At 42.4% G+C, this 20,938-nt stretch overlaps 1 protein-coding gene across 1 annotated transcript in view; it reads left to right on the forward strand.

Annotated features, from left to right (window-relative positions):
- The window catches only part of ATP8B1 (ATPase phospholipid transporting 8B1), a 65,382-nt gene that overhangs the window by 10,447 nt on the left and 33,997 nt on the right, over positions 1-20,938 (forward strand). The window lies entirely within an intron of this gene.

Consider the following 20,938-nt stretch of genomic DNA (forward strand, 5'->3'; position numbering starts at 1 on the left):
TGCCCCAAGGGAAGTAATTCCCTATTTACTATATCTTTTTCTTCCCTGCTCTTTATATAATAAGCATTCTGTTCTGCTGGGCAAAAAAGTCAACAATTAAATTGCGTCTATAAGTAATCTAAATGATTTATAGCAAGAAGAAAGCCACAGTGCTGCTATAGATCTAGTATTAGATTGGAAACTGGGACTGTAATTGTAACCCCATTTACCCAGGAATAAGCCCCATCGAATTCAGTAGGAACTTCCTGCTGAATAGACACAATTTAGCGTGCTGTTGCTAATTCTTTGTTGAAATGCATGCTAAACACATCTTTAGACTTGATTACAAGGCACAGTAAAAAATGCACCTGTGGATTTGAAAACCAAAATAATGGAAAGTCTTCCATATATTTAGCAGTGTACATTGAAGCAATGTAATGTAAACAAAGGTGTGTTTTTGAATGTATAGTAAGACAAAGTTTCAAAAAATTAAATCTGGTTATGCCTTTTATAAATATCTCAAACTGTGTACAGTGAACAGTGCATTAACCTTCAGTGCCATCAATCAGATATTTCATGATGCAAGAAAAGAACCCCCATCCCTATTCTTTTTTAAAAATGCACAAATTAAGCAGATGACTGCAGTCTGTTTTTTCAGTTCCATAATATAATCCACTTCCACAAAATATGTACAGATTGTTTCTCTTAGTGGTAGCCCACTAAATCAACATACAGCGTCTCTGCTTATTTATTTATATGGTTATTGAAGTTTATTGTCTTGCTTAATGTTTTCCTTTAGTTCCCTAAATGGTTTAATAAATACCTATTTTAATCCTGCCACATTGGGATGGGCCGAATGATTCCCATGAGTGAGGATATAAGATGCTCTTCATGTGTCTTATGATGTGGTCCAGAAGCTTGTTCTGCAGTAAATCTATTAGTTTTCAATGTGACTCCTCCTTGTCTTTGCCCTAATGCAATCAGTCCTCCGGTGGTTGTTGTTCTTTAGTCGTTTAGTCGTGTCTGACTCTTCGTGACCCCATGGACCAGAGCACGCCAGGCACTCCTGTCTTCCACTGCCTCCCGCAGCTTGGTCAAATTCATGCTGGTAGCTTCAAGAACACTGTCCAACCATTTCGTCCTCTGTCGTCCCCTTCTCCTTGTGCCCTCAATCTTTCCCAACATCAGGGTCTCTTCTCATGAGGTGGTCAAAGTATTGGAGCCTCAGCTTCAGGATCTGTCCTTCCAGTGAACACTCAGGGCTGATTTCCTTCAGAATGGAGAGGTTTGATCTTCTTGCAGTCCATGGGACTCTCAAGAGTCTCCTCCAGCACCATAATTCAAAAGCATCAGTTCTTCGGCGATCAGCCTTCTTGATGGTCCAGCTCTCACTTCCATACATCACTACTGGGAAAACCTTAGCTTTAACTATACGGACCTTTGTTGGCAAGGTGATGTCTCTGCTTTTTAAGATGCTGTCTAGGTTTGTCATTGCTTTTCTCCCAAAGAAGCAGGCGTCTTTTAATTTCGTGACTGCTGTCACCATACTACAAATCCATCAGGACAGATCGTGTTGGATCACAGCATCTTTGCTTTCCCACACAACTTTCAGTTCCTTTTCGCTAGAAGTTTTAAGCAGTGGCTTCTCAGTTTGTGGTTTGTCTTAGGGAAGCACAAGACAACAAAATCGCATTTAATGGCTCTTCAATATTGTTGCAGGCACCGTGTGTCCTGCTGAACAATTGGATTGGCTGTTTAGGTATTAAAACATTCCTGAACATTTTGTGACTTCAGAGGAGCTGAGATATATTATCAATTAATTAATTAAATAAATTTGTATACCGCCATATGCTCCTAGATCTCAGGCAGTAGTCTACAGGTTGCGGTATTAGCGTGGGAAAACAGTCACAATCCAAGGATCCCTGAACATGCACCTCCAGATGGCGCAGGTCACAGGTGAGATGATGGTACTCAGGCATCTTCACTTGGTTTCAAGCTCTCAGATGGCCGGGGTACAAATAATAACCTTTTTTTAAGAATTACTATAGTAATAAACAACCATGGTACAACTGACACAACATTTAAATAAGAAAAAAAAAATAGAGTGGGGGAGAAAAGGCCAAGGGGAGACAGACCATAAGCAAATGAGCACAGGGCTCTTTTATCTTTTAAGATTTATGAAGGAGAATTTTGGCAGGTGCGACTCATTAAGCTGGGTTTGAGAGAAGCTGTAGCTGCCAAAATTCCTCCCTCTGCTAAGCTGTTATAGGTACAATATCCCTGCCCTCATTTGCATCTGTTCACCTTGGAAAGTGAAGGGCAACATCAGGTATACATGATACAAATATTAAAAGTGGATCCCATGTTGTAGGTAGTGTTAAAATAAAAGTGGATCTGAAAAGACTGAAGATTTAACTGCATTGTATTCTTTTTTAAAATATATATATATATACAGTGGTACCTCGGGTTAAGTACTTAATTCGTTCCGGAGGTCCGTTCTTAACCTGAAACTGTTCTTAACCTGAAGCACCACTTTAGCTAATGGGGCCTCCTGCTGCCACCGCGCCGCCGGAGCACGATTTCTGTTCTCATCCTGAAGCAAAGTTCTTAACCCGAGGTACTATTTCTGGGTTAGTGGAGTCTGTAGCCTGAAGCGTATGTAACCTGGGGTACCACTATATATTATTTTTTTTGTCCAACACTCCTGTTTGTGGAAATAAATGTTTTCTCTTCCTGGTATTTCTCTACACCTTAATTTCTGAAGTTGCATCATCCCACCTTCAGACTATACTGTTTTCAAAAGGGCATGCTCTGACTTGGAACGCCTGCTTCCTCCTCTGCTCCCACACATCCTGACGGTTCTGTGGAAGTTGCAGTCTCCCAAGGCATGCTTGGGCACCTGTGCTACATACAAGGGGCTACACATGGAGGTGCACAAGCAGGTCTACCTGCTGTCAGGGTCCAGGCCACTTCCTTTAAACATGAGGCTAGCTTCCGTTTACAGGAGCACATCTGTTCCCATGTGATGATAAACGACAGTACCAATTGCTCAGATCCTCTTGTTTCCCTGGCTTCCATTCTTTAGGCAGATGCATTGCTGGTTAGCGAACTGCATTCATGCTTTGTAGGCACACTTTCCATGACACATTCCAAGTGACAAAGCTTCACGCTACCCTTTAGTTAACCTCCTCCCCGGTGTCTATGTGAATTGGCTATGCTGAGCCAAGATGACTGATGCTAATTATATAATAGCGGAACGTGCGTCCTGTTGAAATGTGCCTAACTGCTTGTGGAATCCGCGTGCACTGTGAACAGTATGGGTCTGCAGATGCACTGAGTGGCCAGATGTTACTCAGAAGAGAAACATCTGGAGTGTCACCTTCTGCTTGCTTGTTTTTGAGAGGCAGGTTTACAGGTGCTGGTGGTCGATCCCAAGCTTTTTAATTTCTGGCAAAGTAGTTTGGCTCCAACATGCTCTTTGGGCAGAGCTCACTCTGGTCATGTATGTGCTGGGGTTGATTTTGTGAGAACTCGCTTTCTGCAACTCCGGATTCCCTGCACCTTGTGTTGAATAGCGGAAAAGATGGACGAAGGACACAGCTCTGTTGGATTCACAGCTCTTTATTGCAGTACAGTAGTTAGAACTGCTCCTGGAATCAGACTGACTGCAGCCTAGCTGGCTGCTTTATATAATACTAAGTAACTTGAAACATTAACAACTTACAACTAACTAACCAATCGGGAGCGACAGTTTTCAATCCTTCATTTACATACTGTTGGCCCTGAGTGAAAACTGCAACTAATCTTAATACATAACACCTTTATTTATTAAAGACATGCACACACATACACAATGTACGCCTCCCATTCTTCCTTGCCTTCTCTGGTCTCGGACTTTCATACCATCCAACATTCCTCAGATGAAAGAAAATAGGGACATTTCTCACTCCCCCACAGAAGAAGGGGGGGTGTTACCACCACTACATGTGTGACATTTTGGTGTATTTTTAATCTTTGTTGTAAGCCACCCAGATGGGTGGGGTACTAATAATAAATTATTATTATTATTACATCAATGGGACACAGCACACATGCCCTCCACCATCCTGAGAAAAGTCTCCAATTGTCCTTTAAGACAAAGTAATATTCACTTAGCAGTTTGAAAGCACGTCAAAGTGCAAGTAGATAAATAGGTACCGCTCCAGCGGGAAGGTAAACGGCGTTTCCCTGCGCTGCTCTGGTTCGCCAGAAGCGGCTTAGTCATGCTGGCCACATGACCCGGAAGCTGTACGCCGGCTCCCTCGGCCAATAAAGTGAGATGAGCGCCGCAACCCCAGAGTCGGCCACGACTGGACCTAATGGTCAGGGGTCCCTTTACCTTTAATATTCACTTGCCACTGGAAGGGATACAGTGGTGCCATTATGGCAGAGGTCCTAACCATTTGCCATATGCTCCTCAAAACAATACAGGTACCTGGAACAGGGCCTCCAAAGCAGATCAGTTTCAAGTCATTTATGTAGCATTTAACAGTAATGGTCCGTTTTTGTTTGGTAATTATAAATTTGAATCACTGATTTGGATTGCAGAGGCATTCACGCTTATGACTGATGCTGGTCGCCACTATTTGCAAACAGACATCTTTGCTGCCATTTCCCATTATTCTTTGCTCCGCTCATGCTCTTAAAATGACCAGTTGGTCTAAAAACAACAGCAGCTCATGATCTTGTCTGTCTCTAGCATGCAAATCTGAAGTTTTTCTCATTACTACCTCAGCACGTGGGAGCCATAAGAAAAAAAGAGCAGCTTTTGTTAGCTGGCAGTGCCATCAGATTACTTAGTCTGCAGCTAAGCAGGTGTTCGGGAACACCCTTCCCAGGGTTCTTGATGGCTACACTTCTATCATTTGGACTCTAAACGAAGAGTACTGTACTGTATATTCTTTTCCGGAGTTGCTGCTTCAGTGAGATTCAGTGTTTTTGCTAATTCTTCTCATAAGGGTTTTGATGCTGCTTTGTTTTTGTGGGGCTAAGTCTGTTTATCGTCTTATAGTGATTTAACCTAAGCTCTTCTGCTGTAAACTCCTGTGAACACATAAAGTGGAGAGACATAAGGTGAAAAAGAAAAAGAAATGCTGGAAGTAGTAACCATCTTATTTTGTACCATTATCTTGTACAAATCGGAAAAAATGTGGACAGGCTTGGACTGGTAGTAGCTTTAGCTCAGTTCTGTCAGTGTTGCTGTTGTTTAGGTTTTTTTTAATTTCCTGGTTTGCTAGAACAGGCTTAAAATCAACAATCCATGCTGCCAATATGGTTAAAAGGCACCAGGCTTCTATTGGAAAGCCTGAATAAATAGTTATAAAATTAAATAACAGGATGTGTGTTTTCCTCAGCTGCCTTAGGTGTGCCTTGATTCTATGCTGAGTGAATATTGGCATGCTTGCACTTACCTGGTTTTTTGCATGTTGCTGTGTGCTTATAGAATTGTAATTTGTTGTATAGGCACACAGATCTCTAACTAAGGAGGTTAGGTAGCAGAATCGCACATAGCTTCTGGTAAGGGATGCATTTTCCACATTTTTAACAGTCAAGAGTGGCTTCGTTAGTCCTGGTATCTCTAATTCTGGACAAGTTTCTCATCAGGTAAGTCAAGTTTAATCCAGTCTAACGGCTCCTCCAGACAGACAGTGTTGCAAAAAAGTTGGCAACTGTAAACCACTTGGAGACAAATAGGTTTTTTGTTTTGTTTTGTTTAGACGCCTTTTGGATAGCTCCAAACTAGATTTTCAAGCTTCTTTCTGCAATTCAGGGCATGTGATTCCACCTCTCTCTTCCCTCCCTGCTCTCCAAGGCACTTCAAGTACTGGCCAGAATGTGGTGGTTTTTTTGGCTGAAGTGTCTAGAGTGAGGGAGGAAGAAAAATGGAGGGAAATCCTTTTTTTGCACACAAACAAAATAACAATAATAATGAAGTTGAGCTGAACAGAGTCCAAATAGGGTACTAGTGGGGCAGCTTTGGAGTGTATGACGCCACTTCCAGTTTTGTTCAACTTGCGTTCTTTAAGGGTAAGGCTACCTCGGTCAGGTTCTTCTCTTGCCATTTGGGTGCTGGTGCTAAAGTGGTATAATAGTGCTTTGGATGTATGGTGTGGCTGTGGCCCCCCTGCATGTGAGAACCTTATCCTACAATGTCAGTCCCTTGGCCACCACAGCTATGGCAACCCCCACATCAATTCTGTCCCAACATTTTCTTTTATCTTAGAACGACAGGTGGGTCGGGGGAACATATATTGGCTCCAGGAAGAACAATTGCAGGTGTTTCATAAGTTTCACTGTTTGTTTTCCCCATTTTTTTTCCTTTCTGCGCTCTATGCGTGAGATTTGGTGATTGACAGCCTTTTGGAAATACGGTTTCTGGTCTCTGCTTATATATAATCAGATGGCCTTGAGGAGACTTGCTTTCTTTTGAACTTGGTTCCGCACCTGCCTGCGGATGCATAAATCTATATCTCAGTGGTATTTTAAGAGCAAATAGATTGAGAGCGGAAGGGCGTGTGGACATAATCCTAGCTCATGGTTTATGAGGTGCAAAAATCAACCAACTTTCTTCTGAAGTTTCCCTGGTTTGCATTTGGGTTTTATGCACAATCTATGCCTGGAGCTTTGCAAATCTGGTTCCTTCTCCTTAGGGGAAACGTTTAGAGAAATGTTGTTCAAGTACTTCTTCTTTTTTACTGAAACTTCTGAGAACAGTCTTGAGCAATTTGACAGGAGAATGTGTATGTGTGTACTGTGTGTGTGTGTGTGTGTGTGTGTGTGTGTGCGTGCGCGCGCGCACACACACACACACACACACTTTAAGTAGATGTGCAGTAGGATTGTCAGCTAAGGATAGAAATAAGAGGGGTGTGGGAAGCAGGGTACTGTCAACTTGATGGGTTTGGCCGTGGGTTGGTGAGTTGGAAGGTACTGGGCTTTTGAATTCCACCTTGTTTTAGGCACTGGTCAGTACTACAGCTAGAAATACACTGGTGGGAAAAATTACCTGTGTAATTCATCGTAAGATTATTTTAACGTAGCGACTTTCAAAATCCTTTTTAAGTTCAGAAGCCTATGTTTTGTATCTCTGTGCTATTTTATACTAGTTAGGGCTAACAGAAGGTTGTTATCGTGCTGTACAATTAGAATCCATAGAGTCACTCACGCTATTTCAGAAGTGAGATACCAGCCTTCAGAAAAGGAGGTAGAAGAAGCCTAACCTGTGAATCTCCCAGTTCAGTGCCAAGATTGACTGTGATACATGAAGGAGGTCCTGTTCTGCTCTTGGGTTTGGTTATTCTATCGCCTTTATTTCCATTCAAGTGATAAAGCGGGAAGATCGCTGAACACTCATCTTCAGCTTGACACATGTTAATGTTGTGCTTGACCTGGTTTGAACCCTTGTTAATATTTTCGAAGCATATCTGGTTGTGCAAATTGGTCTCTTTTTTTCTGGCAGAATCTCCTGTTACAGGAGCAATTAATACATCTTTAAGCAATTAAAGGCAACTAATACAACTTTAATGAAGGATAATATTCCATGAGGCTATTTGGTTAGGGATTGCTCAAAATGACAAGAGCAATTGCTTATCCTCAATATGTTGTGCATATCTGACGGATCCTTTTGTGAAGAATTAAATGGACAAGAGGGAACTGTAGAAGTATGTATTCAGCCTGTGTTAGCTGCTTGATATTGTGATTGATGTAAACTCTTAGCGATCTTGTGCTACTGTCTTTATATTTTACTTTTAGCCTCCTTTATCTGCTTCTTAGCATTACCGCCACTCATTCTTTCTGGAACTAATTGCTGTCTGTACCTACAGCTGCTTTCTCTCATGTCTTCCTTCCTTTTCTTTCTCAATATCAATTTTTTATTTAACATATTTTTATGCTGGAAAGTGTGACAAATGTGGTTTAAGGCAGCAAAACACAGCTGAAAGCTAAACCTACTTTTAGTTTTAAAATCAGCACCTTAAAATAAGAGCCTGCCCATCGCAGGTGTAAATGACACAACGTGAATAGAATAAAACAGCCTACCATATCCCCAGATCACTTTAAACCATTCTATTAAAATGTCAGAGATATCTTTAGACCCTGCTTGAAATTTTGTAGGGATAGGGCTAGCCCAATCTCACTCGGAAGCATATTTCACAGGAAGTGGGGCCATTGCTGAAAAGGCCCTGTCCTGTGTGCCTGCCGTTCTGCTTGCTCTCATAGGTGGGTATGTGAATGGGGCCTGTGATGTGGAAGGCATGATAAGGGCAGTTTGGTGAGAATGAAAGCAGTCCTTCAAGTAACCCACACCCAAACTTCTTAGGGCTTCAAATGTCACCACCAGTACTTTGTGTTGGGCCTGGGAACACACTGTCACACAATGCAACTGGTACAATACACATGAAGTTTACCGAATCAACTTCCTGGTACCAGCCATTACCTGTGTGGCTGCATTTTTCACTGGCTGACTGGTTTGAGTGCATTGTAGTCCTTAATGCATCTTTTCTTCAGCTACTGCAATTTATCATGTCTACTCCTCTGCTGCCACCTGATTCTCCAAGATTCCATCTGAACTTTATTCCACCTGAACAGACACTCCTCTGCCTTATATATTAGGTGAGCATATAAATGTCCTGTGTGTCTTGACTCTAGTGTGGGGGTTGTCAACCTGGTTCCTACCGCCCACTAGTGGGCATTTCAGGATTCTAGGTGGGTGCTGAATCTTCCTTCCATCGAGCACTGGTGGGCGGTAAGGAAATTTTACTATCAAGAAAGATGCATTAGTGGGCGGTAGGTATAAAAAGGTTGACTGCCCCTGCTCTAGTGAATGAGAGACAACTCTGCCGCTTCTACAACTGATTCAGGAATCGCACCTCTCCAGCAACGCAATATCTGTAATATATTTGACCTCTTTCTGCAACACCCGCCCCCTCTCCATCGCAATGATTAAGAATCTTATTAGTTAAATGATAAGAGGCCGGGATCCAAATAGTTACCTTAGGCGTGGCCAAAAACTTTTGCCTCCCTAAGCACTGCCTTTGGTCAAGAGACCATGATACCCTTATCCTAAACTATATTTGAAAACCTCATTGGTTTGAAAAATCCTCTCCTCCTCAAGGAGGGGAGGCGTTGTGATTGGGAACTGTTCCCGCGTGGAGCAGGGGGCGTTCCGGCCCCTGCTTGTCATCATCGCTGACGTGCCACGCCCCCAGGGAGCCTGTCTATCAGCGGCAGGCTCGGGGGCGGGGTTTAGCCACTTAAACGCGGCCGCGGCAGCTCCTTCCCCCATTGCGCTGCCGGTTTCTTCATCGGATCACCTACCCACCCTCCCTCTAGTCATTCCTTTTGCGCATGACCTTGCTATGGACCTTTGATTGGTTGCCCTGGTTGCATAGGGGGCCTGGTAGGATTTTTTTCCATTTGGTCACTTGGTTTTTTCACCTACCTCATAGCAATTCGTCACAACTTTTTGGTATTGGCGGTTAGGCATTGGAATGTGTGGTTGGTGTATGGAAGGGCAGGGTGTGGCCATCACCTACCCCTTCACTTATGGGTATTCCGTTAAAGGAATCCGGCAGTCGCGGATCCTGTCCGGTGCCCTGCTGGGCTGGTGGCCATGGCGCGACCCGCGGTGACATCAGGGGAGAGCTTACAGTTGTATTTGCATCAACAGGCTCCCCCTACTGGTGATTAACCCCCGCTAGACTCACCCCTCACTGAGCGGGTGGAGTCAACTTTGCTGTTATTCCAGTACCTAAGCTGTAATCAATAAAGTTGTGGCCTTTTCTAGCCCCAAAACCTAACATACCGTGTCCATGTGTCTTTCTTATCCCAAGCTAAGGGGGCGGGTCCTCGAATCGCAAGCGCTTTTTGTTTTGAGAGCAACGAGCCCGAAGCTCTCCCAACCTACTTGCCTGTGTATAACTACTTTTGTGGATCTTGAGGGTGTATGGATCTGTGATCACAGCACCCTAGGTCATGCTGCTGGCCCTAAGTTGCTGTAAACTAGGAAACAGATTCCAGCTGCAACTCTTGTGACAGCTGCTGTACTTTGTGTGGAAAGTTTTCTTGGGGTTAGTTGGACCAGGGTGGGGGTAGATAAAGTGGTAAATCAGGATCATGGAGGAGGTAGAAGTAATTCAGAACTGTAGAGAAGGTGGAAGTGACGCACCAGAAGAGCTTCTTTTCCTGTGGGAGTCTTTGCCACTTGGCATTTCCTCAATTGCCTTTCAGATCAGTGGCAAATGTGACTCAGTTTGGGCACTGGTAGCATTCGGCTTATGGTTCCCTCTGGTGTCCTAAACAGAAGGAAGAATGGCAGGGAGAAAAGGATGATTAGAGCAAGTTTGGAATTGGAAAGACGTCCAGGAGAAGTGTGGAGGCAGGAGAGAGAATGCCTGTTCCTTTTAGGCTCTGAAACTTCAAAAGATCTGGTGTTTGCTTTTCCACACCCTTCTCCATTATTGCAATATTTGTTCTTCAGCAAGCATTGTGCATGGTTCTTAGAATTCCAGTTGCATGTGGAATATACTCATAAATGTGAACGCCACCTGTCTGGGTAGTCTTGTGTTGGTACGCTCAGTCATACATATATGAGCTGTAGCCTGCCTTGTATAGTTTCATTGCTAGATTTTTGTATATGCATGGTAGGCTCGAACATGTCATCTTATCGAAAAGCCCTTTGTCCCCAAAGTGGAGATCCATACATGTACAAAGGGGTGGGTTGTCTGAGGCAGTCCAAAGTACAGGAAAAGGCTCTCTGTGCATGCTGAGTGGTACTGCATTTGTGCCAGCAAGCGGGTGTGAAGGAAAGGTTGTTAAGAGTACATGCTGCTCAATGTTTCGCAGATGAAAACAGGGACACTTTTGTAATACTACCCGCTACTCCAACCAAGGTTAACTTTCTGAGCTTCCTATCCCTCTCATTCCATATTGCTGGGGATCTGCCAGTATCAGCTGCTCATTCTTCCAGTCGTCGTCTTCTCTTCTTCTTCTTCTTCTTCTTCTTTCTTCTTTTTACATTTTAAAATTCATTTTCACTTTTAACATTTATCATCATACATAAATCATAATCATGGCTCCCAGTACGTTTCCAAGCACAATTCAAAGTGTTGGTGCTGACCTTTAAAGCCCTAAACGGCCGCGGCCCAGTATAGCTGAAGGAACATCTGGACCCCCATCGTTCTGCCCGGACACTGAGGTCCAGCACCAAAGGCCTTCTGGCAGTTCCCTCACTGCGAGAAGCCAAGTTACAGGGAACCAGGCAGAGGGCCTTCTCGGTCGTGGCCCCCGCCCTGTGGAACGCCCTCCCACCAGATGTCAAAGAGAACAACAACTACCAGACTTTTAGAAGAGAAGGCAGCCCTGTTTAGGGAAACTTAATGTTTCATGCATTGCGGTATTTTAATATTTTGTTGGAAGCCGCCCAGAGTGACTGGGGAAGTCCAGCCAGATGGGCGGGGTATAAATAATAAATTATTATTATTATTATTATTATTATTATTATTATTATTATTATTTTACAAACAGGATTCTCAGAATCCCCGAACTTCTCTCCACCCCTCCATGGTTTTCCCAGATACTATTTTCAAACTGCATCGTATCGTATTCTCCATATTTTCTTAAAACTCAATTTTTTTTATCATAGTTCTCTCTTCGTGTTTTCAAAATCCTGCTAATGTTTTCAGTTGTTCACAGTGTTCTTTCAAGTAACTTTAAAAAATCCCCCATTCTTTGTTCAGTCTAGTCGTCCACATTTTCACTCCGGTTTGCGAATTCCCCCCTGCCAATGAAAATACTTCAGCATTTGTGTGCAAATTTCTCCTGCTGTATACATGTGATGTGTGCAGTTTTGCCTTGTATACAAATTTTCACGAGGCAATTTCCCCTGATAAAATAAGACATATGTTTAAATGTTATTTATAATGCTGTTCCTGCTTTGGTTTTTTTCGTGCACTATCTTAGTTTGCAGAAAGCTGGCATTAAAAAAAATAGCAACAAGTGAATAGCGATAACGAAATAGCAAAATGCCTGAGTAATCGAAAGAATGAGCATGAGTTCCTTCAGAGATCCTGTTTTGGATCATTTGCTATGGAACTTCCTTTTCCTGCAAACTACTTAGTTTTCAGTGCATGTAACTTAATGGTTCAGAAATAAAGGCAAAGGGCTTAAACACAGTACAGTCGTACCTTGGAAGGTGAACGGAATCCGTTCCGGAAGTTCGTTTGACTTCCAGAATGTTTGGAAACCAAAGTGCAGTTTCTGATTGGCTGCAGGAAGCTCCTGCAACCAGTCGGAAGCCGCGGAAGCCCCATCAGACGTTCAACTTCCAAAATAGTTTGCAAACCAGGACACTCACTTCTGGGTTTGCGGCGTTCAGGAGCCGAAACGTTCGAGAACTAAGCTGTTCGAAAACCAAAGTATGACTGTATATAACTTTTTTTAAAAATGGATGCTGTGCTGCTGCTGTTCTTCCACCGTGACGTCAGTGACTACTGGCTTAGTAAAACACTGATTCCTACCTAATTTGTTAGCTTGCTGGAATGACAGTCTGGACACCAGTGCCTTCCTTCAGGCGGCAACAAAAAACGTATAATCTTTCAAATGTCTCCTTAAACAGCTCTATCCATATGCTGGGAAGTCCTGAGTGAACTGCATGTTCGCTGAGGCATGTACACAGCCACTTGAGGATGGATGATTGCCATTTATGTTTGGAAGTACAGTAGGCAGCACCAACAAGCTTTTGGCATACCTTCAGCAAATGCTGTTGCTGTATAGACTGTGGTGTCATGAAGTCACTGTAGCTCCCTACCTATTCACCCAGTGGCGTAGCGTGGGGAGTGCAGGGGGGGCCGGCCGCACCGGGCGCAACATCTGGGGGTTAGGGTTAGGGTGCGCAAATCCACGGGTTAGGGGGTGCAAATTACTTGCCTTGCCCCGGGTGCTGACAACCCACGCTACGCCACTGTATTCACCTGATGTGCTAATACCTGGAGACCAGAATTCGAAACTTGTTTAATCCATTGCTAGGCCCTTCCATGTTATCTATATGCATACACAAGTGTAATTGCAGAGGAGAGGAAAATGACTGGCTTTTTGTTTGCTCCTTCCCTCCCAACTTATCAGTCAGGCTAGGGTGGGGAGAATTGGCTTAGAGAAAGGTAGATCTTTCTTCCTTCATCTGCAGTTATTTCAGAGGCAACGGTAGACTGAGCCTGAATAGTCCCCCCCCCTCCAATGCCCAAAATGATTGTTGGGAAAGAGAGTAAAGGGGTGTGTAAAAGGTCACACTTCCTTTGAGCTTGTAACAAGTCTGCAACCTGTTCAAATCTGAGTCTTCAGTGTAGCTGGGCTCAGCTGACCTAGGCCAGCAAACCGGTTTCCAGACCAGGAAGAAGCAAGTGGCAGTCTGCTTGCTTTCCCTGTGCCAGTGAAACTCCTCGCCTCAGTGGGTTGAAGGCTACCCCCTATGTACTGCCATGTGCTAGTGAGGGTGGGATGCCGATACCGCATGCATTGGCTTAGTCAGCTGAGCTTTTGGGTACTGAGGAGGGACATAGGAGTTCATCTTGTCACCTGTACAAGGGGTAGGGTTCCTGGACGACCTTACATAAAACATTTTGTTGAAGTTAGCAAAGTTGCATGGTTCAGGAGCAAGACTATACAATGTAATCAAAGAGGTAAGCGACGCGGGTGGCGCTGTGGAGTAAACCACAGAGCCTTGGGCTTGCCGATCGGAAGGTCGGCGGTTCAAATCCTTGCAACGGGGTGAGCTCCCGTTGCTCAGTTGCAGCTCCTGCCGACCTATTAGTTCGAAAGCACGTCAAAGTGCAAGTAGATAAATAGGTACCACTCCGGCGGGAAGGTAAACGGCGTTTCCATGTGCTGCTCTGGTTTTGCCAGAATTGGCTTAGTCATGCTGGCCACATGACCCAGAAAAACTGTCTGCGGACAAACGTCGGCTTCCTCGGCCAGTAAAGCAAAATAAGCGCTGCAAACCCAGAGTCGTTCACGACTGGACTTAACTGTCAGGGGTCCTTTACCTTTACAAAGAGGTAAAACATGGGGTTTTCCCCCCAGACCTGATTGTTGCGTTGAGCAAAGCCATTGACTTGAGTGAGTAGCAGAAAAGAATTAGATGCCTTAAACTCTTATTAGCTCAAGAACTGGAAAACTCAAGATCTACCCACACTGGAAGAATGGCAGATGCAGCTGATGGACTATATGCAACTGGCGGAGATGACTGGCAGAATTCGAGACCTGGGAGAAGAAAGGATTGAAGAAGATTGGAAGAAATTTAAGATTTATCTACAAAAATATTGTGATTTAGAGGAATGTTAATAAGGATGCTTGGTTATAAATAATTGGCCATCACTAAATTGGATCGGAAATTGACGATAAATGAGATTAAGAGAAACAAAAATTTGTTGGAGAATTGTTACACTATATTGAATTGAGTGGTTATAAATTTGCAAATAAGATGATAATTTGCTTGAAAAAATTTATTAACGATGTAAGTGGGAGCGGGAGACGTGAGGAAGTCCAAAGAAGTTATGAAATTTTGTTAAAACAAAGCAATGCTGTTTATTATCTTTGTATTTCTTTTATAAAAAACCCTAATAAATATTTTATATTAAAAAAAAAAAACTCTTATGAGCTCTGCACTGTGCTTGACATGAAAGTGTCTTAAAAAGTGCTTATTTCAGGAGCATAATTAATTGCAGAGTGTGTATTCTGGGGCGCTATTCAATACAAAAACGAGGAAACCCATGGATAGAAAAGAAATTTCCCTATGAAGATTTGGAAGAACATGATATCATCTTGTCTGCTGCGAATATTTGGTCTGTTTTATATTAAGTGGACGATGAAACTCTTGGTGGCTACTGAAAAAGGTTTGCTTTCAAGCAGCAACCTTCTCTGTCTGGACGATTGGCAGACAAAAGTTCCATGAGTTCAAGTTTTTAGAAGGATTCTTCTTTTGAATCTGATGGGAACCACTGAATCAAAAGGGATTGCTGAAAGTGGAGAAGCAAAGACACTGTTGTGGTCCTTAGAAATGGTTCTGGGAAAGTGGGATTGTTGCCATGCTGGAGTTTGCAAAACTCTTGCATTTTCAAAGGAAGCGCTCCATTCCTAATCATACCTCCTAAAATGATTGATAATATGAATTACTTAGGTTCTGCTTAGTTAGAATCAACAAAACCCTCTGCTCCATATCCTTTCAACAAATCTATGAGATTGGCAATCATTTGATGCAGAAGGGCATCTCATTCACAAGTAAGCATATGCAGATACTCTCTTGCCTGTAACTTATGTTATGTCCCATGTGCTGCTTTATTATTATTTACCACCACCATCATTTATTTAACTTGTTAGCCGCCTGCTTACCCAAAGGTCTCCAAGCGACCTAAAACACATTTCGTTGCTTTAGCCTTTGAACCAACAACAACAACAAAAAAGCAGTTATGGAGTTTGAAAGCTAGTTAGGGAGAGAGGTTGTATCCTTGAAACTGGCATGTTGCTTTAGTTCTTTGACTGTTGATTTAAGTGGCACAATACACAATTCCTTTGAGTTTGTTGTTATTGCCTTTATTAGCAATATAGGCTTGTTGTGTTTTGAGATGAAGGAGAAAAATAGTGCTGAGTCAGAATGAGATCACCCAAGTTGCATTTAGGACTTCAGAAACCAAATCGACGCCAGAAGGCTTTCTTTCTTTCTTTCTTTCTTTCTTTCTTTCTTTCTTTCTTTCTTTCTAAAAACCTGTTTGGAGTGTGTTGCTCAGTTTACCCGGCAGTCTACACTTTTAAAAATAAAAATAAAAGCAATTGTACATGTCTCATGAGCAGTGTACCTCTTTCATATAAAATGGGGATCTGGCGTGTGGGTAGTTAGCATAACTGATTTGTCACAATTCTCTCTCATTATTATTTTTAGTAAAGGAACTGCTCAGGGTCATAATACTCTTTTCTTTATGAGTATCCGGGTATCCAGCACAAAGAGTTTGTTGAACAGTTGGCTAGGGGAGCGGCTAAAAGGCTTTGGTTTGTGTGTGTTTTTTATTACCCTGTTAGGCATTAACAGGGCCACTCCCTAGCCTAGACTGTATCAGCAAAAACAGTCTTCCTAGTATATGCAGGTGTGGAAGCATATTTATGTAGCCTTACTAGAGTTCAAATGGAAAATCATGATTTAAAGTCTTTGTGGCATGGATGATTGAGGACCGGAATTGGGCTGTTATGACTACTGTCTCTCTGCAAGCCGTGATTCTTGCCCAGGGATGTGGAGCTCCATTCTCCTACTCAAGTTCCTTTTAAACCAAATCTTAATTGTCGGGGATCTGAATTTTAGAACACACTTTTTTATTTCTTCAGTCTGTTTTGGCGGCTTCAGTCAGTGTAATGGGAAATGAAGCAATGACAACGGCCCTTCCCTCTAGCAAATGGTAACTGCTTGTAGAATTATAAGCTTACCTCCTTTATACATCACAGAAAGGCAGCTTTTATATTTGATAAAATTCAAATTTAAATGTAATGATCTAATCCAACTAATTTGTTCATTAAGCACCCTAAAGCATAGTGACATTCATATTAAACTTCAACACTATTTAAGTTCGTTCCACTTTCAAATGAGTTTCCCTTGAGCTTTGGATTCCCATTGCATATGCTTCTTACCCACGAAATTTTTAGTACTTTTTAACAAGCTTTATTGCAAGGATGGGCAACCTGTGGCTTTCCAGATGTTGTTGGGCTCCAACCTCCCTGCCTGCCCTGCCCCAGCCCCAGCCTGCAGGGTCCAATGATCAGGGATGGTGGAAGCTGTCATCCAGCAATTTTTCAGAGGAGCATAGGTTCCTCAACCCATCTTCTGGACCCCCCCGGGAAACTCAACAAACTGTGCTGCACCTGGAACTGGGTGTGGAGAGGGGAACTGAATGGGACACAGCTGTGGGCAGCCTGAGGATGTACCATCGACCTTGGGCCAGTCTGTAAAATGCAAGTCTGGAGTAAAAAACTAGGGTGACTATTTCCAGGAACTCTTATTGTGAGACTTTTGTGGGTGAGCTGAGAGTTTGTTTGGGCCCTAGGAGAGAACCCAGAGGCTGAGAGGAAGAGGGTGTGCCAGAAGGAAAATGAATTGATGTTGATTTTCATATGTTTTGTAACTTCTTTGCAATGTTGTTGTTTCAGTTTTCTGCGTACTGCTTATATTAACAGTATACAAATTAAATCATCAGTCAATCGGTTTGTGGGGTGGGGTGTAGTGCTTGGTATTGGCAGAGGGTAAAGCTGTGTGTCTTCTTTAAATTACAACTTTCTGCTGCAAAACCATTGTTCAGTTCCCCTGAGAGAGAAGGATTGTAGTCATACTTCACAATACAACATATTCTATTCTGTTAGGCTTCGTTAAGAAGAAACAAAACGGTTTATTAGAGGTGCCCTTCTTTGTGCTGTTGTGTTTTATTGGAAAATTGCCTTTATTGTCATCTCTGAAGCACATGTGTGAGCTTCCTCCTTTTTATTATTCATTTCCACACACAAATTCACAGAAATTTTATTTGATAACATATTCTTCAAAGGCCTGCTTTTTAGTATTCAGTTGCTGTACTGATAAGAGATGGCTGCATAATTGCACACCTCATTCTAAGGAGTTTTCTGGGGACTGAGTGCGAGCTACGTTTGGCAGAAGGCAGGTGGCAATGCCAGGGTTGTGCCTTAGGCAAATGATCCTTTATCATAGAGATGAAAATGTGTACTCAGAGGTCATCCAGCTGAGCCCCCTTGCAATGCAGGATCTGTAATGCCGACTGTAGCTCCAGCATCTCTGACGGATAGCTGTCCAGCCTCTGTACACATGCAGGATAGAAGCATGTGGTAATTTTATTAGATCCTGCCACTTGTTGAAAGAAAGGTTTGTGAAACATTTGAGTTTTATTTTTTTTTTATAAATATTTATTAAAGTTTTTAAATATAAATGTACAAATAATAAACAGTCTTACTTCTATCACAGACATAATTTCATCACTTCTTTGGACTTCCTCACGTCTCCCGCTCCCATTTACATCGTTAAAAGTTTTTTCCAAACAAATTATCAACTTGTTTACAATCTCATGTCCACTCATTCAAATATAATCTAGCACTTCTTCCAAAAAATTTTATATTTTCTTTAGTCTCACTTATCATCAAATTTCAAATCTAATTTAGTGGTGGCCAGTTTTTTATAATCTAGCATCCTTCTTAGCATTCAACCAAATTACAATGTTTTTGTAAATACTTCTTGAATTTCTCCCAGTCTTCCTCCATCTTCTCTTCTCCCAGGTTACGGATTCTGCCTGTCATCTCGGCCAGTTGCATATAGTCCATCAGTTGCATCTGCCACTCTTCCAGTGTGGGTAGATCTTGAGTTTTCCAGTTTTTTGCGATGAGTATCCTTGCTGCCGTTGTTGCATACATAAAGAATGTTCGGTCCTTCTTTAACACCTTCTGGCCGACAATACCCAGAAGGAAGGCCTCTGGTTTCTTAGTGAAGGTATACTTAAATACCTTTTTCAGCTCATTATATATCATTTCCCAGAAGACCTTCACCTTAGGGCATGTCCACCAGAGGTGAAAGAATGTTCCTTCGTTTTCTTTACATTTCCAACATTTATTATCAGACGAATGGTATATTTTGGCAAGTTTAACTGGGGTCATGTACCATCTATATATCATTTTCATTACATTTTCCTTCAGAGCATTACATGCGGTGAAGTTCAGCCCAGTGGTCCACAACCTTTCCCAGTCCTCAAACATAATGTTATGCCCAATGTCCTGTGCCCATTTTATCATAACCGATTTGACCATTTCGTCTTGTGTATTCCATTTTAACAGCAAGTTATACATTCTAGATAATACCTTAGTCTTTGGTTCTAACAATTCAGTTTCTAACTTCGATTTCTCCACCTGGAACCCTAACTTTTTATCATTTTTAAAAACTTCTTTAATCTGAGCATAATGTAACCAGTCTCGCACCTTATCCTTCATTTTCTCTAAACTCTGCAATTTCCAATTGTCTCCATCTTTTTCTAATATTTCCCAATATTTTGGCCATTTAGCCTCCATATTGGGTCTTTTTAGGGCCTTAGCCTCCAGAGGTGAGAGCCACCTTGGAGTTTTATTTTCCAGTAAGTCTTTGTATTTTGTCCAGACATTAAACACTGCTTTCCTGACAATATGGTTCTTAAAGGCCTTATTGATCTTAACTTTGTCATACCATAGGTATGCATGCCAACCAAAAGCATTGTTAAAACCTTCCAAGTCCAACATTTGAGTTTTAATACATTGATTAACTACCGTATTTTTCGCTCTATAAGATGCACCCGACCATAAGACGCATCTAGTTTTTAGAGGAGGAAAACAAGAAACAAGAAAGCAACGCAAAGCCTCTTGAGCGAAGAGGGAGGAGCACTCCCGCTGCACTCAAGAAGCTTTGCGTGGCTATCCCAGAAGCCAGAAGAGCAAAAGGGATCACTGCGCACCGATCCCTCTCGCTCTTCTGTCTTCAGCGATAGCTGCGCAGCCTGCATTCGCTCCATAAGATGCACACACATTTCCCCTTACTTTTTAGGAGGGGGAAGTGCGTCTTATAGAGTGAAAAATACGGTAAATTTGCATCTCCAAGTGAATTAGAGAATAAGGTATATTTGCAGCATGCAGATATCAAGAAGAAATCTAGGATTGTCTTTGCTTGTGTATAGTGTTGGGGAAACAAATGCTGTATGTATAACTCGGCCTGTATAAGGTTGGAGCTGCAGATAAATTTGACAATTACACTTTTTTTGTTTTTGAAAGCACATCTTTCAGTTGCCAAATTAGTTTTTTGGATTTTAGCTGCATTTTATCTGTACACTACTTTGAGAATTTTTCTGATGTGTTTAAATTTGCCATGATGACGAGGATGGTGGCTAAAAAGGGATGAGTGCAGAAATCCCAGTGTAGGGTAGGTGAAGAACGAGAGCAATGAATCAGAAAGTCCTTGGATCAAATTTTAACATCTGGTGTGAGCTCACTAGGCACACTGCTCTCTCTCTCTCTCTCTGCCTCAGTCCTCCTCATCTTTAATACGGGAGATAATAAGACAACAGCTTTGTTTACAACAACTATATAGTGCATGTGGAGCATTTTTAATCCTTGAAATCATTATCAAGTTTGGGCAACTGTTGACACTGTGGCAGATGTGCACATTGAGGCTTATTTCCCTCCTTTCTCTGATAGTTCAAATGGAAGTCCTGCTGCAGGGATAAAGAATCTGTGGCCCTCCAGATGTTTCTGGGGTTCAGTTCCCATCATCCCTGACTATGAGCCATCGTGGCTGGGAGCTGATGTGAGTTGGAGTCCAATGTCCTCTGTAGGGGCACAGGATCTTCACCATCCATGATCTAATGCCTGGAAAGCATGTGTGTTGCTCATGTATATGGAGACAACTAAAACCCTCTGGCTCTTTGAGAGGAATTTGATGGGTGAATTGACTTCCCTTTGGATGTAAAGTATATGCCCTCCCCTCAGTAGTCCACCTTGAACTTGATTGTCTGCTAGCACCATGAGCCAAGAACAATTGAGGCTGGAATATACAAAGTTTTTAGCTGTACCTATTCACTTAGAAAATGACCCTTTAACGTTTCTCCACCACCACCATTGCATTTTACTGCCTGTAAACTCCTAGGTGTATTTGCACAAGACTGCAGAACTCTCAGCCCAACTTCCTTTGGCAGTTTAATCTGTTACCAAGCGACTATGTCTTAGGTGAGAGACTTCAACCACTTCAGGAGACAGGCAACTGAAAACAGATGCATGACTGAGATTCAGAAAAAATTAATACCTTTTATTATTATTTTTAAGTGGTGCTAAGAGAACTTGGTTCCAGCTTGTAAAGTCTCTCAGGGGGGTGGGT

The sequence above is a fragment of the Podarcis erhardii genome (genome assembly GCF_964252035.2).
Source record: "Podarcis erhardii genome assembly, chromosome: 11".
NCBI classification, from domain to species: Eukaryota; Metazoa; Chordata; class Lepidosauria; order Squamata; family Lacertidae; genus Podarcis; species Podarcis erhardii.